Raw genomic sequence first — 19,701 nt, forward strand, 5'->3', positions numbered from 1 at the left:
CCTGTCAGCACCCCTAACGAGAGATGTCCTGTAGCCCCAGGCCAGGAGTGGTGGGGAAAGATGGGTTAGGGGGCAAAGGTGATGTAGGCTGGGATCTGTCTTCAGTGACATGGCCTCCCATAGATAATGTGGAGCCTCCTCCTCTCCTCCGCAGCCTCTGGATTCTCCTGCACTGTAATGATCCAGTTACAAGTGATGAGGAGCCTGTTGGATGAGAAGAGAGTAGCAAAAGAGGAAATGGATAAGAAGACCGTCTTTTGCATCTCTAAGACTACATCATCTCTGTTACATAACCCACCACATATCACCTGTCATAACCCTGTCATAACCCACCACATATCACCTGTCATAACCCTGTCATAACCCACCACATATCACCTGTCATAACCCTGTCATAACCCACCACATATCACCTGTCATAACCCTGTCATAACCCACCACATATCACCTGTCATAACCCTGTCATAACCCACCACATATCACCTGTCATAACCCTGTCATAACCCACCACATATCACCTGTCATAACCCTGTCATAACCCACCACATATAAACTGTCATAACCCTGTCATAACCCTGTCATAACCCACCACATATCACCTGTCATAACCCTGTCATAACCCACCACATATCACCTGTCATAACCCTGTCATAACCCTGTCATAACCCTGTCATAACCCACCACATATCACCTGTTATAACCCTGTCATAACCCACCACATATCACCTGTCATAACCCTGTCATAACCCACCACATATCACCTGTCATAACCCTGTCATAACCCACCACATATCACCTGTCATAACCCTGTCATAACCCTGTCATAACCCTGTCATAACCCACCACATATCACCTGTCATAACCCTGTCATAACCCACCACATATCACCTGTCATAACCCTGTTATAACCCACCACATATCACCTGTCATAACCCTGTCATAACCCACCACACATCACCTGTCATAACCCTGTCATAAACCACCACATATCACCTGTCATAACCCTGTCATAACCCTGTCATAACCCTGTCATAACCCACCACATATCACCTGTGATAACCCTGTTATAACCCACCACATATCACCTGTCATAACCCTGTCATAACCCACCACATATCACCTGTCATAACCCTGTCATAACCCACCACATATCACCTGTCATAACCCTGTCATAACCCACCACATATCACCTGTCATAACCCTGTCATAACCCACCACATATCACCTGTCATAACCCTGTCATAACCCTGTCATATCCCTGTCATAACCCACCACATATCACCTGTCATAACCCACCACATATCACCTGTCATAACCCTGTCATAACCCTGTCATAACCCTGTATTAACCCACCACATGTCACCTGTCATAACCCTGTCATAACCCACCACATATCACCTGTCATAACCCTGTCATAACCCTGTCATAACCCTGTCATAACCCACCACATGTCACCTGTCATAACCCTGTCAAAACCCTGTCATAACCCTGTCATAACCCAGCACATATCACCATGCATTAACACATTCATCTGATATCTGATGTATCCTAATGATGTTCATGGCAGAGAAAACCACAGTGCAGTGTACTGCTAAGGAATTTATCAATATGCCTTCCAGAACTAGCAGGATATTTTATATATTAAACCTATTGAGTCCAGTGGAGATGAGAGCTTTTATCATGCAGGATAGGGTTCCCCAACTGGTGTGTGGTTTTAGTTTTTGGGGCAATTTTCATTGTTTAACATAAAATACTGTAAAAACAGCACCAAGTGATTTTTTTATTTTGGAAATCTACGCTCAAGTATTTCCATGCATAACAGAGAGACGTATGTGTGTGTGTGTGTGTGTGTGTGTGTGTGTGTGTGTGTGTGTGTGTGTGTGTGTGTGTGTGTGTGTGTGTGTGTGTGTGTGTGTGTGTGTGTGTGGGGTGTGTGTGTGGTGTGTGGCTGGGCCCTGCCCTGCGTGTAGGTAATAGGCCCTATCGGCCTCATCTCTGGGCCAAATGACCTGTTAAAGCCTGGGCCATTAATGACCTCTGTTTTAAAATTTGCACGGGCCCTCGCCCCGTTTGCATGGGCCCTCGTCCTGCGTTAGGCTAGGCACTCACCTGTGTTAGGCATCCCACACCCTGCGTACAAGGCTGAGCACCACCACCTGCGTTAGGCTGTGCCTATGCCCTGCGTTAGGCATGGGGCCACGTCCTGCGTTCGGCTGGGACCCGTCCTGCGTTAGGCTGGGCCCTCACCCTGCGTTAGGCTGAGCCCTCGCCCTGCATTAAGCTGGCCAATCATTTCCTTCTTAGGCTGGGCACTCATCCTGCGTTAGGCTGGGCACTCGCCCTGCGTTAGGCTGAGCCCTCGTCCTCGTTAGGCTAATCGCCCTGCGTTAGGCTGGGCATTCGCCCTGCGTTAGGCTGGGCCCTGAACCCTCAGGAGGGCTGGGTGAGGTCCCTGCAGGGTTAGGCTGGGCCCTCAGCAGGGACAGGGTGAGGCACTCTCCCTCGTTAGGCAGGCCTCAGGCCCTCTAGGCTGGGCACCCCCAGTGCCACTCTGGGCCATTCGTCCCTGCGTTGCAGGCTGGGCATGACCTTGGCCCTGCGTGAGGGACCCTCACCCTGGTTAGGCTGTGCCTTCGCCCTGCGTTAGGCTGTGCCTTCGCCCTGGCCAGGCTGAGCCCCTGTCCCTGCGTTGATGGCTGGGCCTCGCCCTGCTGATGGACCTGACCCTGTCCCTGCTGATGGACCCAGGCCCTGTCCCTGCGTTAGGCTGATGGCCCTTGTCCCTGCTGATGGACCTCTACCCTGTTTTGCTGATGGACCTGACCTTGGTCCTGCTGATGGACCTCATGAATAGATGATGGCCTCCCCATCAGCTCTGCCTGGGGCTGTGTGGGAGGGCAAGATTAACCTTATTTAGCATTCTGTCTGAAGCTGCTACACTGTCTGTCTGTCTCTCTGGAAGACACAGTGAAAACAATCAATAACCCTGCGTTAGGCTGGGCATTGGCCCCAATGATTAGTTATGCCATGAGTGTGTCTGGCTGGGAAGATGGCTTATTTAGGCTGGGCGAGAATATCAATGTCGTATAGGCTGGGTATGCATTGCGTTTTAATCTTTGGCCTCGTTGGGTCTGGGATTTATTATAGGTCTTACTGTGTGCCATAATATTTGCTATATTGTAAGTCTATATTACATTTCCATGGGAGCCTGTCAGTAGAGGCAGAGGAGAAGCTGTGAGGTTTATGTCCTGGTGTAGACCAGTGTTACCACATGCACTATGCTGGGCCCTCGCCCTGCGTTAGGCTGGGACCTTGTCCTGCGTTAGGCTGGGCCCTCGCCCTGCGTTAGGCTGGGCCCTCGTCCTGCGTTAGGCTGGGCCCTCGCCCTGTGTTCAGCTGGGACCTCATCCTGCGTTAGGCTGGGCCCTCGCCCTGCGTTAGGCTGGGACCTTGTCCTGCGTTAGGCTGGGCCCTCGTCCTGCGTTAGGCTGGGCCCTCGTCCCATTAGGCTGGGCACTCGCCCTGCGTTAGGCTGAGGCCCCGTTAGGCTGGGCCCTGCCCTGCGTTAGGCTGGGCCCTCGACCTGCGTTAGGCTGGGCCCTTGCCCTGCATTAGGCTGGGCCCTCGCCCTGCGTTACGCTGGGCCCTCGGCCTGCGTTAGGCTGGGCCCTCGGCCTGCGTTGGGCTGGGCCCTCGACCTGCGTTGGGCTGGGCCCTCGACCTGCGTTAGGCTGGGCCCTCGCCCTGCGTTAGGCTGGGCCCTCGCCCTGTGTTAGGCTGGGCCCTCGCCCTGCGTCAGGCTGGGACCTCATCCTGCGTTAGGCTGGGCCCTCGCCCTGCGTTAGGCTGGGCATTCGCCCTGCGTTAGGCTGAGCCCTCGTCCTGCGTTAGGCTGGGCCCTCGCCCTGCGTTAGGCTGGGCCCTCGCCCTGCGTTAGGCTGGGCCCTCGCCCTGCGTTAGGCTGGGCCCTGCATTAGGCCCTGCGTTAGGCTGGGCCCTAGGCTGGTCCTCGCATTAGGCTGGGCCCTGCGTTAGGCGCCCTGCGTTAGGCTGAGGCCCCGTTAGGCGGCCTGCGTTAGGCTGGGCCCTCGACCTGCGTTGGGCTGGGCCCGTTAGGCTGGGACCTCATCCTGCGTTAGGCTGGGCCCTCGCCCTGCGTTAGGCTGGGGCCCTGCGGGCTGAGCCCTCGCCTGCGTTGCGTTAGGCTGGGCCCTCGCCCTGTGTTAGGCTGGGCCCTCGCCCTGCGTCAGGCTGGGACCTCATCCTGCGTTAGGCTGGGCCCTCGCCCTGCGTTAGGCTGGGCATTCGCCCTGCGTTAGGCTGGGCCCTCGCCCTGCGTTAGGCTGGGCCCTCGCCCTGCGTTAGGCTGGGCCCTCGCCCTGCGTTAGGCTGGGCCCTCGCCCTGCGTTAGGCTGGGCCCTCGTCCTGCATTAGGCTAGGCACTCTCCCTGCGTTAGGCTAGGCACTCGCCCTGCGTTAGGCTGGGCACTCGCCCTGTGTTAGGCTGGGCACTCGTCCTGCGTTAGGCTGGGCCCTCGCCCTGCGTTAGGCTGGGCCCTCGCCCTGCGTTAGGCTAGGCACTCACCCTGTGTTAGGCTGAGCCCTCGCCCTGCGTTAGGCTGAGCCCTCGCCCTGCGTTAGGCTGTGCCTTCGCCCTGCGTTAGGCTGGGGCCTCGTCCTGCGTTCGGCTGGGACCTCGTCCTGCGTTAGGCTGGGCCCTCACCCTGCGTTAGGCTGAGCCCTCGCCCTGCATTAGGCTGGGCCCTCATCCTGCGTTAGGCTGGGCACTCATCCTGCGTTAGGCTGGGCACTCGCCCTGCGTTAGGCTGAGCCCTCGTCCTGCGTTAGGCTGGGCCCTCGCCCTGCGTTAGGCTGGGCCCTCGCCCTGCGTTAGGCTGGGCCCTCGCCCTGCGTTAGGCTGGGCCCTCGCCCTGCGTTAGGCTGGGCCCTCGTCCTGCATTAGGCTAGGCACTCTCCCTGCGTTAGGCTAGGCACTCGCCCTGCGTTAGGCTGGGCACTCGCCCTGTGTTAGGCTGGGCCTTCGCCCTGCGTTAGGCTGGGCCCTCGCCCTGCGTTAGGCTGAGCCCTCACCCTGCGTTAGGCTGTGCCTTCGCCCTGCGTTAGGCTGTGCCTTCGCCCTGCGTCAGGCTGAGCCCTCGTCCTGCGTTTAGGCTGGGCCTCGCCCTGCATTAGGCCGGGCCCTCGCCCTGCGTTAGGCCAGGCCCTCGCCCTGCGTTAGGCTGGGCCCTTGTCCTGCACTAGGCTCTACCCTGGATTTTGATCAGGGCCCTGGCCCCACCACATAAATAGATGATGCCTCCCCATCAGCTCTGCCTGCTTCCTGCCTTATCCCTACTCCCTATTCCTTGCCTTCTGACCCAGGGTCAGTACCAGGACCAGTACCACGACCAGTACCAGGGTCAGTCCCAGTCCCGTCTCTGACCCAGGACCAGTACCAGGGACGGTACCAGGGCTAGTACCAGGGTCAGTACCAATCCCACCTCTGACCCAGGGATCAGTACCAGGGATAGTACCAGGGCCAGGACCAGTACCAGGAGCAGTACCAGGGCTAGTACCAGGGCTAGTACCAGGGCCAGTACCAGGGCCAGTACCAGGGCCAGTCCCAGGGTCAGTTCCAGTCCCACCTCTGACTCAGGGCCAATACCAGGGCCAATACCAGGGCCAATACCAGGGTCAGTCCCAGTCCCTGCGTCCTGTCTCCTTCCACCACTAATTATAGAATGAGCTCGCTCCACCATCTGTAATTTAAAACTCTAAAACACTGTTATTAACTACAACTTTTATAGGAACTCAAGAATAATACTGAGCTCTTTTTTAAAGCCAGATTCACTCCTGAGACTCTTAAACCTCCAGGTTAGTTTTAGGGGAGGATCCTCGTCTGTAACTGTACCTCCCCCTCCGCCCCATCCCTTCTAAACGGTGGAGCTCAGTGTCTCTGTTTGTTATCTGACAGGAAGGAGGCATTTGGTATAGCAGGTCAGTGGTGTTGTGTCACAACGTCTCGTCAACTCCTGTAACATTGACACATGGGGATGATATTTTTTCTTAGTTTGTTAGGAAATGTTTCCAAGTGGTGTGGTGGAGCTCCGCCACTGATCCTGATGTACTGTCTGTACTCTCTGACTCTAGCAGGGCAAGACACCAAACCACTAATGCCCAGGAAAATGTAACCATATGGCTTAAGTTAAGACATACCGTATTTCTCTACACGTCCTGAGGAAAATATAGGATTCAGTGAGGGCATGCACAGTTCTCAACTTCACAGTTTGAAGGAGATGGCCACAATTCTATATTTAACTATAATGTCAAATATGTCTGTCTGCTGTGCTCATTTAATAGAGACTTTAGCTGTATAGCAGTTCTCATACAGTGGTCACAGTTAAGTGTGAGCAGTGGATCTAAGTTGATGTATAGAAGTGTAGGGAAGGTGTGGGGAGACATGCAGCATGTGAAAGATGCCACCATGTCTAATCAGAGTTATTGTGTGAAGGCTGTTTTTCTCCCAGCCTGCCTGTCTGCATCCTGCCTGTCTGCGTCCTGCCTGTCTGCGCCCTGCCTTTCTGTGTCCTGCCTGTCTGTGTCCTGCCTTTCTGTGTCCTGCCTGTCTGCATCCTACCTGTCTGTGTCCTGCCTGTCTGCGTCCTGCCTTTCTGTGTCCTGCCTGTCTGCATCCTGCCTGTCTGCATCCTGCCTGTCTGCATCCTGCCTGTCTGCGTCCTGCCTGTCTGCGTCCTGCCTTTCTGTGTCCTGCCTGTCTGCGTCCTGCCTGTCTGCATCCTGCCTGTCTGCGTCCTGCCTGTCTGCATCCTGCCTGTCTGCATCCTGCCTGTCTGCGTCCTGCCTGTCTGCATCCTGCCTGTCTGCGTCCTGCCTGTCTGCGTCCTGCCTTTCTGTGTCCTGCCTGTCTGCGTCCTGCCTTTCTGTGTCCTGCCTGTCTGCATCCTGCCTGTCTGCATCCTGCCTGTCTGCATCCTGCCTGTCTGTGTCCTGCCTGTCTGCGTCCTGCCTTTCTGTGTCCCGCCTGTCTGTGTCCTGCCTGTCTGTGTCCTGCCTGTCTGTGTCCTGCCTGTCTGTGTCCTGCCTTTCTGTGTCCTGCCTGTCTGCGTCCTGCCTGTCTGCGTCCTGCCTTTCTGTGTCCTGCCTGTCTGCGTCCTGCCTTTCTGTGTCCTGCCTGTCTGCGTCCTGCCTTTCTGTGTCCTACCTGTCTGTGTCCTGACTGTCTGTGTTTAGGCTGGCTGCTGATTTATGTCCTGGTCTTCTTATTCAGCCCTCTGGGAGGGAGGGAGGGAGGGAGGGAGGGAGGGAGGGAGGGGGAGGGAGGGAGGGAGGGAGGGAGGGAGGGAGGGAGGGAGGGAGGGAGGGAGGGAGGGGGGAGGAAAGATGGAAGGAAGGAAAGAGGGCCATACAACAAGCTATGGAACACAATGAAATAACTAGGCTCAGCAATCTGCTGTCTCATCTTACAACCGGCCCTCTACTTGTTCCTCAGGCAACACAAAACAACCAGGGAATAAAGACAAACAGGACCGGGATATGAATGCCTCTTGCTTTTGTTCTGAGAGGTCAAAATCAAATTTGATTTGTCACAAACATGTTTTTAGCAGATGTTATTGCTGGTGTAGCGAAATGCTTGTATTCTCCTCCCTTGGCATTTTTCCTATTTTGTTGCCTTACAACCTGGAATTAAAATTGATTTTTGGGGGGTTTTGGATCATTTGAAGATGCAAGATATATTTGATTGTTAAACAAACAAGAAATAACACATAAACAGAACTTAAGTGTGCATAACTTTTCCCCCCAACCCCCCAAAAGTCATTACTTTGTAGAGTCACCTTTTGCAGCAATTACAGCTGCAAGTCTCTTGGGGTATGTCTCTATAAGCTTGGCACATCTAGCCACTGGGATTTTTGCCCACACTTCAAGGCAAAACTGCTCCAGCTCCTTCAAGTTGGATGGGTTCTGTTGGTGTACAGCAATCTTTAAGTCATACCACTGATTCTCAATTGGATTGAGGTCTGGGCTTTGACTAGGCCATTCCAAGACATTTACATGTTTCCGGTTAAACCACCCGAGTGTTGCTTTAGCAGTATGCTTAGGGTCATTGTCCTGCTGGAAGGTGAACCTCTGTCCCAGTCTCAAATCTCTGGAAGACTGAAACAGGTTTCCCTCAAGAATGTCCCAGTATTTAGTTCCATCCATCATTCCTTCAATTCTGACCAGTTTCGTAGTCCCTGCTAATGAAAAACATCCCCACAACATGATGCTGCCACCAATATGCTTCACTGTGGGGATGGTGTTCTGGGATTGATGAGAAGGGTTGTGTTTGCACCAGACACAGCGTTTTCCTTGATTGCCAAAAGCTCAATATCAGTCTAATCTGACCAGAGAACCTTCCTCCATATGTTTGGGGAGTCTCCCACATGCCTCTTGGCAAACACCAAATGTGTTTCCTTATTTTTTTGGACTATTTTGTGTATGTCCATTACATGAAATACAAATTAAAATCAATTTGAATTCCAGGTTGTGATGCTACAAAATAGGAAAAATGCCAAGGGGGGGTGAATACTTTCGGAAGGCACTGTAAGCAAAGTAGGATACATAAGGAAGGCACAAAAACAACAAAAGCGAGCAGGACAAAAGGCCAAGGCCATGGGGGACAGGGAGAGGTAAAGTGGGGGATGAAGAGAGGGCCACCCAGGGTACAAGGGAACCCCTCAGAGCCCTGTCCCCAGGACTCCCACAGACAATGGTCCATCTGCTGGAGAAACACAGCCACTTTGAGAAAGGCCCCTCCTTTGGATTCGGCCTCAGTGTCTCTCTGTCCTCCGCTCTAGAACACCCAGACTCTGCCATCGCTACCCATAACAGCCATAACCCAAAACACACACACACACTGCTCATATTATGTAGGAGATGATTATAGCCTTCCTACATAACAATAGTCTTACTGACTGCCTTGCCTCTAGTTTTCCTAGTATACTATGGAGATAACAGTAGTATTTTTGGCTGCTCTGCCTGTTGTTTTCAAGTATACTCTGGAGATAACAGTAGTATTTTTGGCTGCTCTGCCTGTTGTTTTCAAGTATACTCTGGAGATAACAGTAGTATTTTTGGCTGCTCTGCCTGTAGTTTTCAAGTATACTCTGGAGATAAAAGTAGTATTTTTGGCTGCTCTGCCTGTAGTTTTCCTAGTATACTCTGGAGACAGATTTACAGTTAGTGCCAAGGCAGATGGAGGAGTTTCTATCGCCACTTAAATTATTCCTTTAGCCTGCTAGAATGTATACATTTTTGTTTGGACCTAAATACAGTGTTAACTATTTAATCCCATATATAATCCATCATAGCATCTGTCCCAGAGAATAAAATTGGACTAATCTTCTGTTTTTCTTGTTTCTGTGCTTTTGAGGATGGTTATTATGGGTGTGCACATATCTGCCAGTCAGTATGTCTGTCTGTCCTGTCTGCCCTGTCCGTCTGTCTGTCTGAGCGTCTGAGCAGTGAGCTGGCTGGGACTGAGCGTGAGCAGTGAGCTGGCTGGGACTGAGCGTGAGCAGTGACCTGGCTGGGACTGAGCGTGAGCAGTGACCTGGCTGGGACTGAGCGTGAGCAGTGAGCTGGCTGGGACTGAGCGTGAGCAGTGAGCTGGCTGGGACTGAGCGTGAGCAGTGAGCTGGCTGGGACTGAGCGTGAGCAGTGAGCTGGCTGGGACTGAGCGTGAGCAGTGACCTGGCTGGGACTGAGCGTGAGCAGTGACCTGGCTGGGACTGAGCGTGAGCAGTGAGCTGGCTGGGACTGAGTGTCCACCTGAGTGGGGCAGCAGGGCCTCTCAAGATGGTACTCTGATGGTTTCTCCTCTCCTTCAACATGCCTTGCTCTTTAATGACAATATGGTGGCCCGGCCGTGGCAGCTCCACTGAGAGGGGAAGAAGGGTGTTACCCAGCCTCAGTGAAGGTAGGGGAGAGAGGGGGGTGGTTGCCTGGGTAGAGGCGGCTCAGAGGAGGGTTTGCCTGTACCTGTCCCCCCGCCCCCTTCCCTCTCACCCCCCTTGGGGGAGACATGAGCTGATTAGTGAAAAAAACCAAAGATGTTTACCAGGCTTTATCGTACTGCTCCTTGCCATCCTGCAGCCCTCCATGGAGATTAGCATTTCAGTTTCACTCCTTGATGAATATTATTCAGCTTTAGTTTTCATTACCTGCATTGATCCCTCATTTGGGAATGAATTATTTAACCGTATTGAAAGGTTTGCTGTTTCTGTGTGAAACGACATACCAAAAGGAACAATGTAATATTATGTAGTTGATATTCAGTGGCAGTTAGTAGAAAATACCTGTGAAAAATCCAAAGGTGTGTTTTGGAAGCAGGGTGCTGTCTAAGAGGCTGAAGCAGAGCACATCTCTGTCAGTGGAATGCCATCCAGCAGGCTCCCACGGTATGCTTGGATACGGTGGTGTGCAGATGTCCTCAGTTTAGCCTTATAGTGGCTTTAGGAAATGGCTTTTTGGTCCACATGTAGTTGGCAGCCTGCCAGCAGCTCCACTCTGATACTGTCGTGTATGTGGAGGGTGTATGTGCGTGTGTGTGTGCGTGCATGCGTGAGGACATTACACGAAGAGGCCTGATGTGAAGTAGATTCTAATCCTTCCTCTAACTAAACCGACAGCTCTTAGGTATAATCCCAATGTGCCTTTTCAGTTAATAGCTGGTGGTGGGTTGCATGTTTATATCTGTGGTAGCAGCTTTTCAAAGAAGATGCCATAACACGTGTGTTCTGTGATGGTTCTTGATAGTGCAACAGTGTAATCCGGAAATGGTCGCTCCACAGTAGGTGTGTGGAGTGAAGTTGGGATGTTCTCTTTAAAAGAGAGAGAATTGGTACAGTGGGTTATTAGGGGGCAGAGAGAGAGAGAGAGACAGACGGTTGAAGAGGATCTCAGAGCTGAGCCCTGCCACAGTGCCCCTCAGGGAGGTACAGGATGAGAGATGGCAGCTGAGGTCCTTAAGGGGCACTGAGTTCACCATGCTGTATAGTCTCACTATGGTAACACACACATGTGGGAGGGCTGACAACTCCCTATGTGGCCCACTGTAATCCTCTGTTATCCTGTGTACAACAAAGCCATGCAACCTGCTGTTCAGCATAAACTGTAGCATAGAATCAGAGAGGGATTATACATACTGAACCACTTCTGAATAATAATAATAATAATGATGTAGATGAGTAAAGTGGTGTAGGACAATATAATTACAATAATCAAATCAATCACAGTAAAGCTGGTTCCTCTGCTGGAAGGCTTGCATGGTGTTAATGATAGAGGTGTATAATGTTGAGATGCAGCATGGTGTTAATGATAGAGGTGTATAATGTTGAGATGCAGCATGGTGTTAATGATAGAGGTGTATAATGTTGAGATGCAGCATGGTGTTAATGATAGAGGTGTATGATGTTGAGATGCAGCATGGTGTTAATGATAGAGGTGTGTAATGTTGAGATGCAGCATGGTGTTAATGATAGAGGTGTGTAATGTTGAGATGCAGCATGGTTTATTGATAGAGGTGTGTAATGTTGAGATGCAGCATGGTGTTAATGATATATGATGTTGAGATATGATGTTGTATAAGATGCAGCATGGTGTTAATGATAGAGGTGTATAATGTTGAGATGCAGCATGGTGTTAATGATAGAGGTGTGTAATGTTGAGATGCAGCATAATGTTGAGATGCAGCATGGTGTTAATGATAGAGGTGTATAATGTTGAGATGCAGCATGGTGTTAATGATAGAGGTGTATAATGTTGAGATGCAGCATGGTGTTAATGATAGAGGTGTATAATGTTGAGATGCAGCATGGTGTTAATGATAGAGGTGTATAATTTTGAGATGCAGCATGGTGTTAATGATAGAGGTGTGTAATGTTGAGATGCAGCATGGTGTTAATGATAGAGGTGTATAATGTTGAGATGCAGCATGGTGTTAATGATAGAGATGTATGATGTTGAGATACAGGAGCATGCTGAAGAGACAGAGAGCTCTAATCCCAGGTACAACACTTAAACCCAGCTCTAATCCCAGGTACAACACTTAAACCCAGCTCTAATCCCAGGTACAACACTTACACCCATCTCTAATCCCAGGTACAACACTTAAACCCAGCTCTAATCCCAGGTACAACACTTACACCCATCTCTAATCCCAGGTACAACATTTACACCCATCTATAATCCCAGGTACAACATTTACACCCATCTCTAATCCCAGGTACAACACTTACACCCATCTCTAATCCCAGGTACAACATTTACACCCATCTCTAATCCCAGGTACAACACTTAAACCCAGCTCTAATCCCAGGTACAACACTTACACCCATATCCAATCCCAGGTACAACATTTACACCCATCTCTAATCCCAGGTACAACACTTAAACCCAGCTCTAATCCCAGGTACAGCACTTACACCCATCTCTAATCCCAGTTACAACACTTAAACCCAGCTCTAATCCCAGGTACAACACTTACACCCATATCTAATCCCAGGTACAACATTTACACCCTGCTCTAATCCCAGGTACAACATTTACACCCATCTCTAATCCCAGGTACAACATTTACACCCTGCTCTAATCCCAGGTAGAACACTTAAAACCCAGCTCTAACCCCAGGTACATCATTTACACCCAGCTCTAATCCCAGGTACAACACTTACACCCAGCTCAAATCCCAGGTACAACATTTAACTGGGCCACTTGAGACCCACAACCGCCTGTAACCATACACAACACACCATGCTGTCAGACACACTCAAACTGGAGCTAGAGCTCTCGCTCATTCTCTCTCGCTCTCTCTCTCTCGCTCTCTCTCTCTCTCGCTGTCTTGCTCTTTCTTTCTTTCTCTCTCTCTCTCTCTCTCTCTCTTTCTCTCTCTCTCTCTCTCTCTCTCTCTCTCTCTCTCTCTCTCTCTCTCTCTCTCTCTCTTTCTTTCTTTCTTTCTTTCCTTTTTTCTTTCTTTCTCTCTTCTTTCTTTCTTTCTTTCTTTCTCTTTTTCTCTCTCTCTCTCTCTTCTTTGCCTTTCTATCTTTCTCTCCCTCTCTCTCTCTCTCTCTCTCTCTCTCTCTCTCTCTCTCTCTCTCTCTCTCTCTCTCTCTCTCTCTCTCTCTCTCTCTCTCTCTCTCTCTCTCTCTCTCTCTCTCCACTCCCTCTCTCTCTCTCTCTCTCTCTCTCTCGCATTCTTCTTCACTCTCTCATCAGTACTGTACCTCTCTCATTATCTCTCCCCAACTCTGTTTCTCTCTCCCCTCCACCTCCCTTCCTACCTCTCTCTTCCCATATGAGGTGATGTCCTATGGTTCTCATTCTGGGACAGGTGGTAGGAACTGTGGTGGTAGCCAGGCTGTTGCCGTATGGAAGATGCCACGCTCAGGTAATTAGAGCTCATTAGGGAGACACTAGTGGTACACTAATTAACAGGCCTGTTCTGCTGCCTCTCATCTCCCCTCTACCACAACTCCTCCTGTCCTTGCAGCTCTGGTCTCTCACCTGCACCACAGGGGGACAGAGTGCTAACTGTCATGTGTTTACTAGTCACGTTCACAGTGTTTAATAATCACATTCACAGTGTTTAATAGTCACATTCACAATGTTTAATAATCACATTCACAGTGTTTAATAGTCACATGAACAGTGTTTAATAGTCACATGAACAGCGTTTAATAGTCACATTCACAATGTTTAATAATCACATTCACAGTGTTTAATAGTCACATGAACAGTGTTTAATAGTCACATTCACAATGTTTAATAATCACATTCACAGTGTTTAATAGTCACATGAACAGTGTTTAATAGTCACATGAACAGCGTTTAATAGTCACATGAACAGCGTTTAATAGTCACATTCACAATGTTTAATAATCACATTCACAGTGTTTAATAGTCACATGAACAGTGTTTAATAGTCACATTCACAGTGTTTAATAGTCACATGAACAGTGTTTAATAGTCACATTCACAGTGTTTAATAGTCACATGAACAGTGTTTAATAGTCACATGAACAGTGTTTAATAGTCACATGAACAGTGTTTAATAGTCACATGAACAGTGTTTAATAGTCACATGAACAGTGTTTAATAGTCACATGAACAGTGTTTAATAGTCACATGAACAGTGTTTAATAGTCACATGAACAGTGTTTAATAGTCACATGAACAGTGTTTAATAGTCACATGAACAGCGTTTAATAGTCACATGAACAGCGTTTAATAGTCACATGAACAGTGTTTAATAGTCACATGAACAGTGTTTAATAGTCACATGAACAGTGTTTAATAGTCACATGAACAGCGTTTAATAGTCACATGAACAGTGTTTAATAGTCACATGAACAGTGTTTAATAGTCACATGAACAGCGTTTAATAGTCACATGAACAGTGTTTAATAGTCACATGAACAGTGTTTAATAGTCACATGAACAGCGTTTAATAGTCACATGAACAGCGTTTAATAGTCACATGAACAGTGTTTAATAGTCACATGAACAGCGTTTAATAGTCACATGAACAGTGTTTAATAGTCACATGAACAGCGTTTAATAGTCACATGAACAGTGTTTAATAGTCACATGAACAGTGTTTAATAATCACATCACCATATGGGGGAGCAGAGGTCAGAGTAAAGACTGTTGGGGGGGAATCACCATATGGGGGAGCAGAGGTCAGAGTAAAGACGGTTGGGGGGGAATCACCATATGGGGGGCAGCATTCAGAGTAAAGACTGTTGGGGGAATCACCATATGGGGAGCAGCAGTCAGAGTAAAGACTGTTGGGGGGGGAATCGCCATATGGGGGAGCAGCATTCAGAGTAAAGACTGTTGGGGGGAATCGCCATATGGGGGAGCAGCATTCAGAGTAAAGACTGTTGGGGGAATCACCATATGGGGGAGCAGCAGTCAGAGTAAAGACTGTTGGGGGAATCGCCATATGGGGGAGCAGCATTCAGAGTAAAGACTGTTGGGGGGAATCACCATATTGGGGAGCAGCAGTCAGAGTAAAGACTGTTGGGGGAATCACCATATGGGGGATCAGCAGTCAGAGTAAAGACTGTTGGGGGGGAATCACCATATGGGGGAGCAGCATTCAGAGTAAAGACTGTTGGGGGGGAATCGCCATATGGGGGAGTAGCAGTCAGAGTAAAGACTGTTGGGGGGGAATCACCATATGAGGGAGCAGCAGTCAGAGTAAAGGGTGGTAGGCAAATTGGTGAGGGTGGAATGTGTCGGGGAAGGAGTAGGTGATATGAGGCTGTATGGTTTACACTGAGGCGGTATGGTTTACACTGAGGCGGTATGGTTTTCACTGAGGCTGTATGGTTTACACTGAGGCTGTATGGTTTACACTGAGGCTGTATGGTTTACACTGAGGCTGTATGGTTTACACTGAGGCTGTATGGTTTACACTGAGGCTGCCTGGGTGGGAGAGGCTGTGGCTGCCTGGAATAGAGAGGCTGAGGCTGCCTGGGTGGGAGAGGCTGTGGCTGCCTGGGATAGAGAGGCTGTGGCTGCCTGGGATAGAGAGATTGAGGCTACATGGAACAGAGAGACTGAGGATGCATGGGATAGAGAGACTGAGGCTGCCTGGGATGGAGAGGCTGTGGCTGCCTGGGATAGAGAGGCTGTGGCTGCCTGGGATAGAGAGGCTGTGGCTGCCTGGGATACAGAGGCTGTGGCTGCCTGGGATAGAGAGGCTGTGGCTGCCTAGGATAGAGAGGCTGTGGCTGCCTAGGATAGAGTGGCTGTGGCTGCCTGGGATAGAGAGGCTGTGGCTGCCTGGGATAGAGAGGCTGTGGCTGCCTGGGATAGAGAGGCTTTGGCTGCCTGGGATAGAGAGACTGTGGCTGCCTGGGATAGAGAGGCTGTGACTGCCTGGGATAGAGAGGATGTGGCTGCCTGGGATAGAGAGGCTGTGGCTGCCTGGGATAGAGAGGCAGTGGCTGCCTGCGATAGAGAGGCTGTGGCTGCCTGCGATAGAGAGGCTGTGGCTGCCTGGGATAGAGAGCCTGTGGCTACATGGGATAGAGAGACTGAGGCTACATGGGATAGAGAGCCTGTGGCTACATGGGATGGAGAGACTGAGGCTACATGGGATAGAGAGCCTGTGGCTACATGGGATAGAGAGACTGAGGCTACATGGGATAGAGAGCCTGTGGCTACATGGGATAGAGAGCCTGTGGCTACATGGGATAGAGAGACTGAGGCTACATGGGATAGAGAGCCTGTGGCTACATGGGATAGAGAGACTGAGGCTACATGGGATAGAGAGACTGAGGCTACATGGGATGGAGAGGCTGAGGCTACATGGGATGGAGAGGCTGAGGCTGCCTGGGTGGGAGGGGCTGAGGCTACATGGGATGGAGAGACTGAGACTGCCTGGGATAGAGAGGCTGAGACTACACAGGATAGAGAGGCTGATGATGCCTCGGATAGAGAGGCTGAGGCTACCTGGGACAGAGATACTGAGGATGCCTGTGATAGACAGGATGAGGCTGCCTGGGATAGAGAGGCTGTGGCTGCCTGGGATAGAGAGGCTGTGACTGCCTGGGATAGAGAGGATGTGGCTGCCTGGGATAGAGAGGCTGTGGCTGCCTGGGATAGAGAGGCAGTGGCTGCCTGCGATAGAGAGGCTGTGGCTGCCTGCGATAGAGAGGCTGTGGCTGCCTGGGATAGAGAGCCTGTGGCTACATGGGATAGAGAGACTGAGGCTACATGGGATAGAGAGCCTGTGGCTACATGGGATGGAGAGACTGAGGCTACATGGGATAGAGAGCCTGTGGCTACATGGGATAGAGAGACTGAGGCTACATGGGATAGAGAGCCTGTGGCTACATGGGATAGAGAGCCTGTGGCTACATGGGATAGAGAGACTGAGGCTACATGGGATAGAGAGCCTGTGGCTACATGGGATAGAGAGACTGAGGCTACATGGGATAGAGAGACTGAGGCTACATGGGATGGAGAGGCTGAGGCTACATGGGATGGAGAGGCTGAGGCTGCCTGGGTGGGAGGGTCTGAGGCTACATGGGATGGAGAGACTGAGACTGCCTGGGATAGAGAGGCTGAGACTACACGGGATAGAGGGGCTGATGATGCCTCGGATAGAGAGGCTGAGGCTACCTGGGACAGAGATACTGAGGATGCCTGTGATAGACAGGATGAGGCTGCCTGGGATAGAGAGGCTGTGGCTGCCTGGGATAGAGAGGCTGTGGCTGCCTGGGATAGAGAGGCTGTGGCTGCCTGGGATAGAGAGGCTGTGGCTGCCTGGGATAGAGAGGCTGTGGCTGCCTGGGATAGAGAGACTGCGGCTGCCTGGGATAGAGAGGCTGTGGCTGCCTGGGATAGAGAGACTGAGGCTGGGGCTACAGGTGTGACTTTACCTCCCTCTGAGTTGACAGGGATTTCACTCCACACTTCTGAGCGTAACTGTAGACCATGAGAGATGTTGACACATGATCTGTCTTCCACTGAGATTGAATGACATAAGCTTGATGTGTGTGTATGTCATCAAACATCTATTTTGTGACATCTAACTCTAAAGATGAGACTGGAGGAAAGTCCTTGTGTACTGGGGGTTATTTCATCCCTGTGTGAGTTAACTGGTTCCGTGTGTGTCTGCTACTCACCTGTCTAGTGTCTACCCCAACACACTACCGTTGGCCGTCACTCACTCCAACAGCCATGGCTAGCAGCTGGACTCTGCCACACCAAGACAGAGCAGAGAGGGACAGTCAGTTACAATCACCACACTGTCTGTCTGTTTACACAGCACAAAGAGCTCTCCTCTCCTCTCCTCTCCTCTCCTCTCCTCTCCTCTCCTCTCCTCTCCTCTCCTCTCCTCTCCTCTCCTCTCCTCTCCTCTCCTCTCCTCTCCTCTCCTCTCCCTCCTCTCCTCTCTCCTCTCTCCTCTCCTCTCCTCTCCTCTCCTCTCCTCTCCTCTCCTCTCTATGCAGGACATTAAGAATGTGCATATTGAACAGGGCTTCAACAGAAGGTCCTGTTGCTGCATCCTGTTGTTGCCTCTGGCCCTCTCCCAACAGAGGGACCATTAGCAACCCGTGTCAGGCCGAGGGCGAAGCTGGGGGGAGACGGGGGGTCTCCAGGGGGATGGAGAGGCTTCCAGGGGCAGGTAGGGGGGTGAGGATGCGGGGGGTTAAGGGGGAGGGGGTCATATTGCGAACCGTCAAACAAAGCAATGAGATTACTGCCAGAAACTCACTTTAATATCAGCGTGCAGATATTGCCAGGATCACCACTGTGCCCAACTTAAAAACGTCAAACATGATTTAAAAGGTTATTACACTGCCTAGCAGGGTAGAGGAGCCCCCCCTCCCAAACACACACACTTCCTCCTTGTCTACCTCCCTCCAGGCTGTCAGGACTGTATAATAAATCTCTCTACATAGTATCAGATTCAGCCTCCCCATCTGTTTGGTGCCCATTTATACAGACACAGTTTATGAAAGGATCCCAGTAACACACAGAGAGAAGAAAGAACAAATCAACACATCATATCCATCTAAGAACAAATCAACACACCGTATCCATCTAAGAACAAATCAACACACCGTATCCATCTAAGAACAAATCAACACACCGTATCCATCTAAGAACAAATCAACACACCGTATCCATCTAAGAACAAATCAACACACCGTATCCATCTAAGAACAAATCAACACATCGTATCCATCTAAGAACAAATCAACACACCGTATCCATCTAAGAACAAATCAACACACCGTATCCATCTAAGAACAAATCAACACACCGTATCCATCTAAGAACAAATCAACACACCGTATCCATCTAAGAACAAATCAACACACCGTATCCATCTAAGAACAAATCAACACACCGTATCCATCTAAGAACAAATCAATATGGCTGTAGTTGTTTCTCCAAAACAACTGTTAGGCGATTGGCCAATGTTTAGGTACCCAGGCAAATGAAAAGCTGCATTGATCTCTATGTGGTCGGTGTAGTCTCTATGTGATGTCATTGTGGCCCTTGTCATGTTGCTAGGGGCCTTTGTGTTGCGATGTTGCTGTGATTTGATGTTCTCATGCAGGGAGCCCCTGTCCTGTGGTTACCATGTTGTTACCAGGCGGAGCCTTGTTTGAACAGGCAGTGGCAGAGGAAGCTCTTTGATACTGGTAGGCCCCAATAGATGTCCTGTTCAAGCACATTAGTTCCAGTGTTGACTGGGGACAACCAGCACAGCTTGCTGGTAGCACTAGTAGGTGATGGCTGAAGTTTATGAGACAGGGATGGTGGCAGGTGTGGCATGGTAGACACAAGTCATCCTTACCAAGAGCATGTAGCGATACAGTTAGTATCATCCTTACCAAGAGCATGTAGAGATACAGTTAGTATCATCCTTACCAAGAGCATGTAGAGATACAGTTAGTATCATCCTTACCAAGAGCATGTAGAGATACAGTTAGTATCATCCTTACCAAGAGCATGTAGAGATACAGTTAGTATCATCCTTACCAAGAGCATGTAGAGATACAGTTAGTGTCATCCTTACCAAGAGCATGTAGAGATACAGTTAGTGTCATCCTTACCAAGAGCATGTAGAGATACAGTTAGTATCATCCTTACCAAGAGCATGTAGAGATACAGTTA

The 19,701-nt window shown here is 50.3% G+C and overlaps 1 protein-coding gene across 2 annotated transcripts in view; it reads left to right on the top strand.

The window, feature by feature from the left end:
• The window catches only part of robo2 (roundabout, axon guidance receptor, homolog 2 (Drosophila)), a 682,751-nt gene that overhangs the window by 403,368 nt on the left and 259,682 nt on the right, over positions 1-19,701 (top strand). The gene's annotated exons all lie outside the window — the stretch shown is intronic.

This window comes from Oncorhynchus gorbuscha, linkage group LG13 (genome assembly GCF_021184085.1).
Source record: "Oncorhynchus gorbuscha isolate QuinsamMale2020 ecotype Even-year linkage group LG13, OgorEven_v1.0, whole genome shotgun sequence".
NCBI lineage: Eukaryota > Metazoa > Chordata > Actinopteri > Salmoniformes > Salmonidae > Oncorhynchus > Oncorhynchus gorbuscha.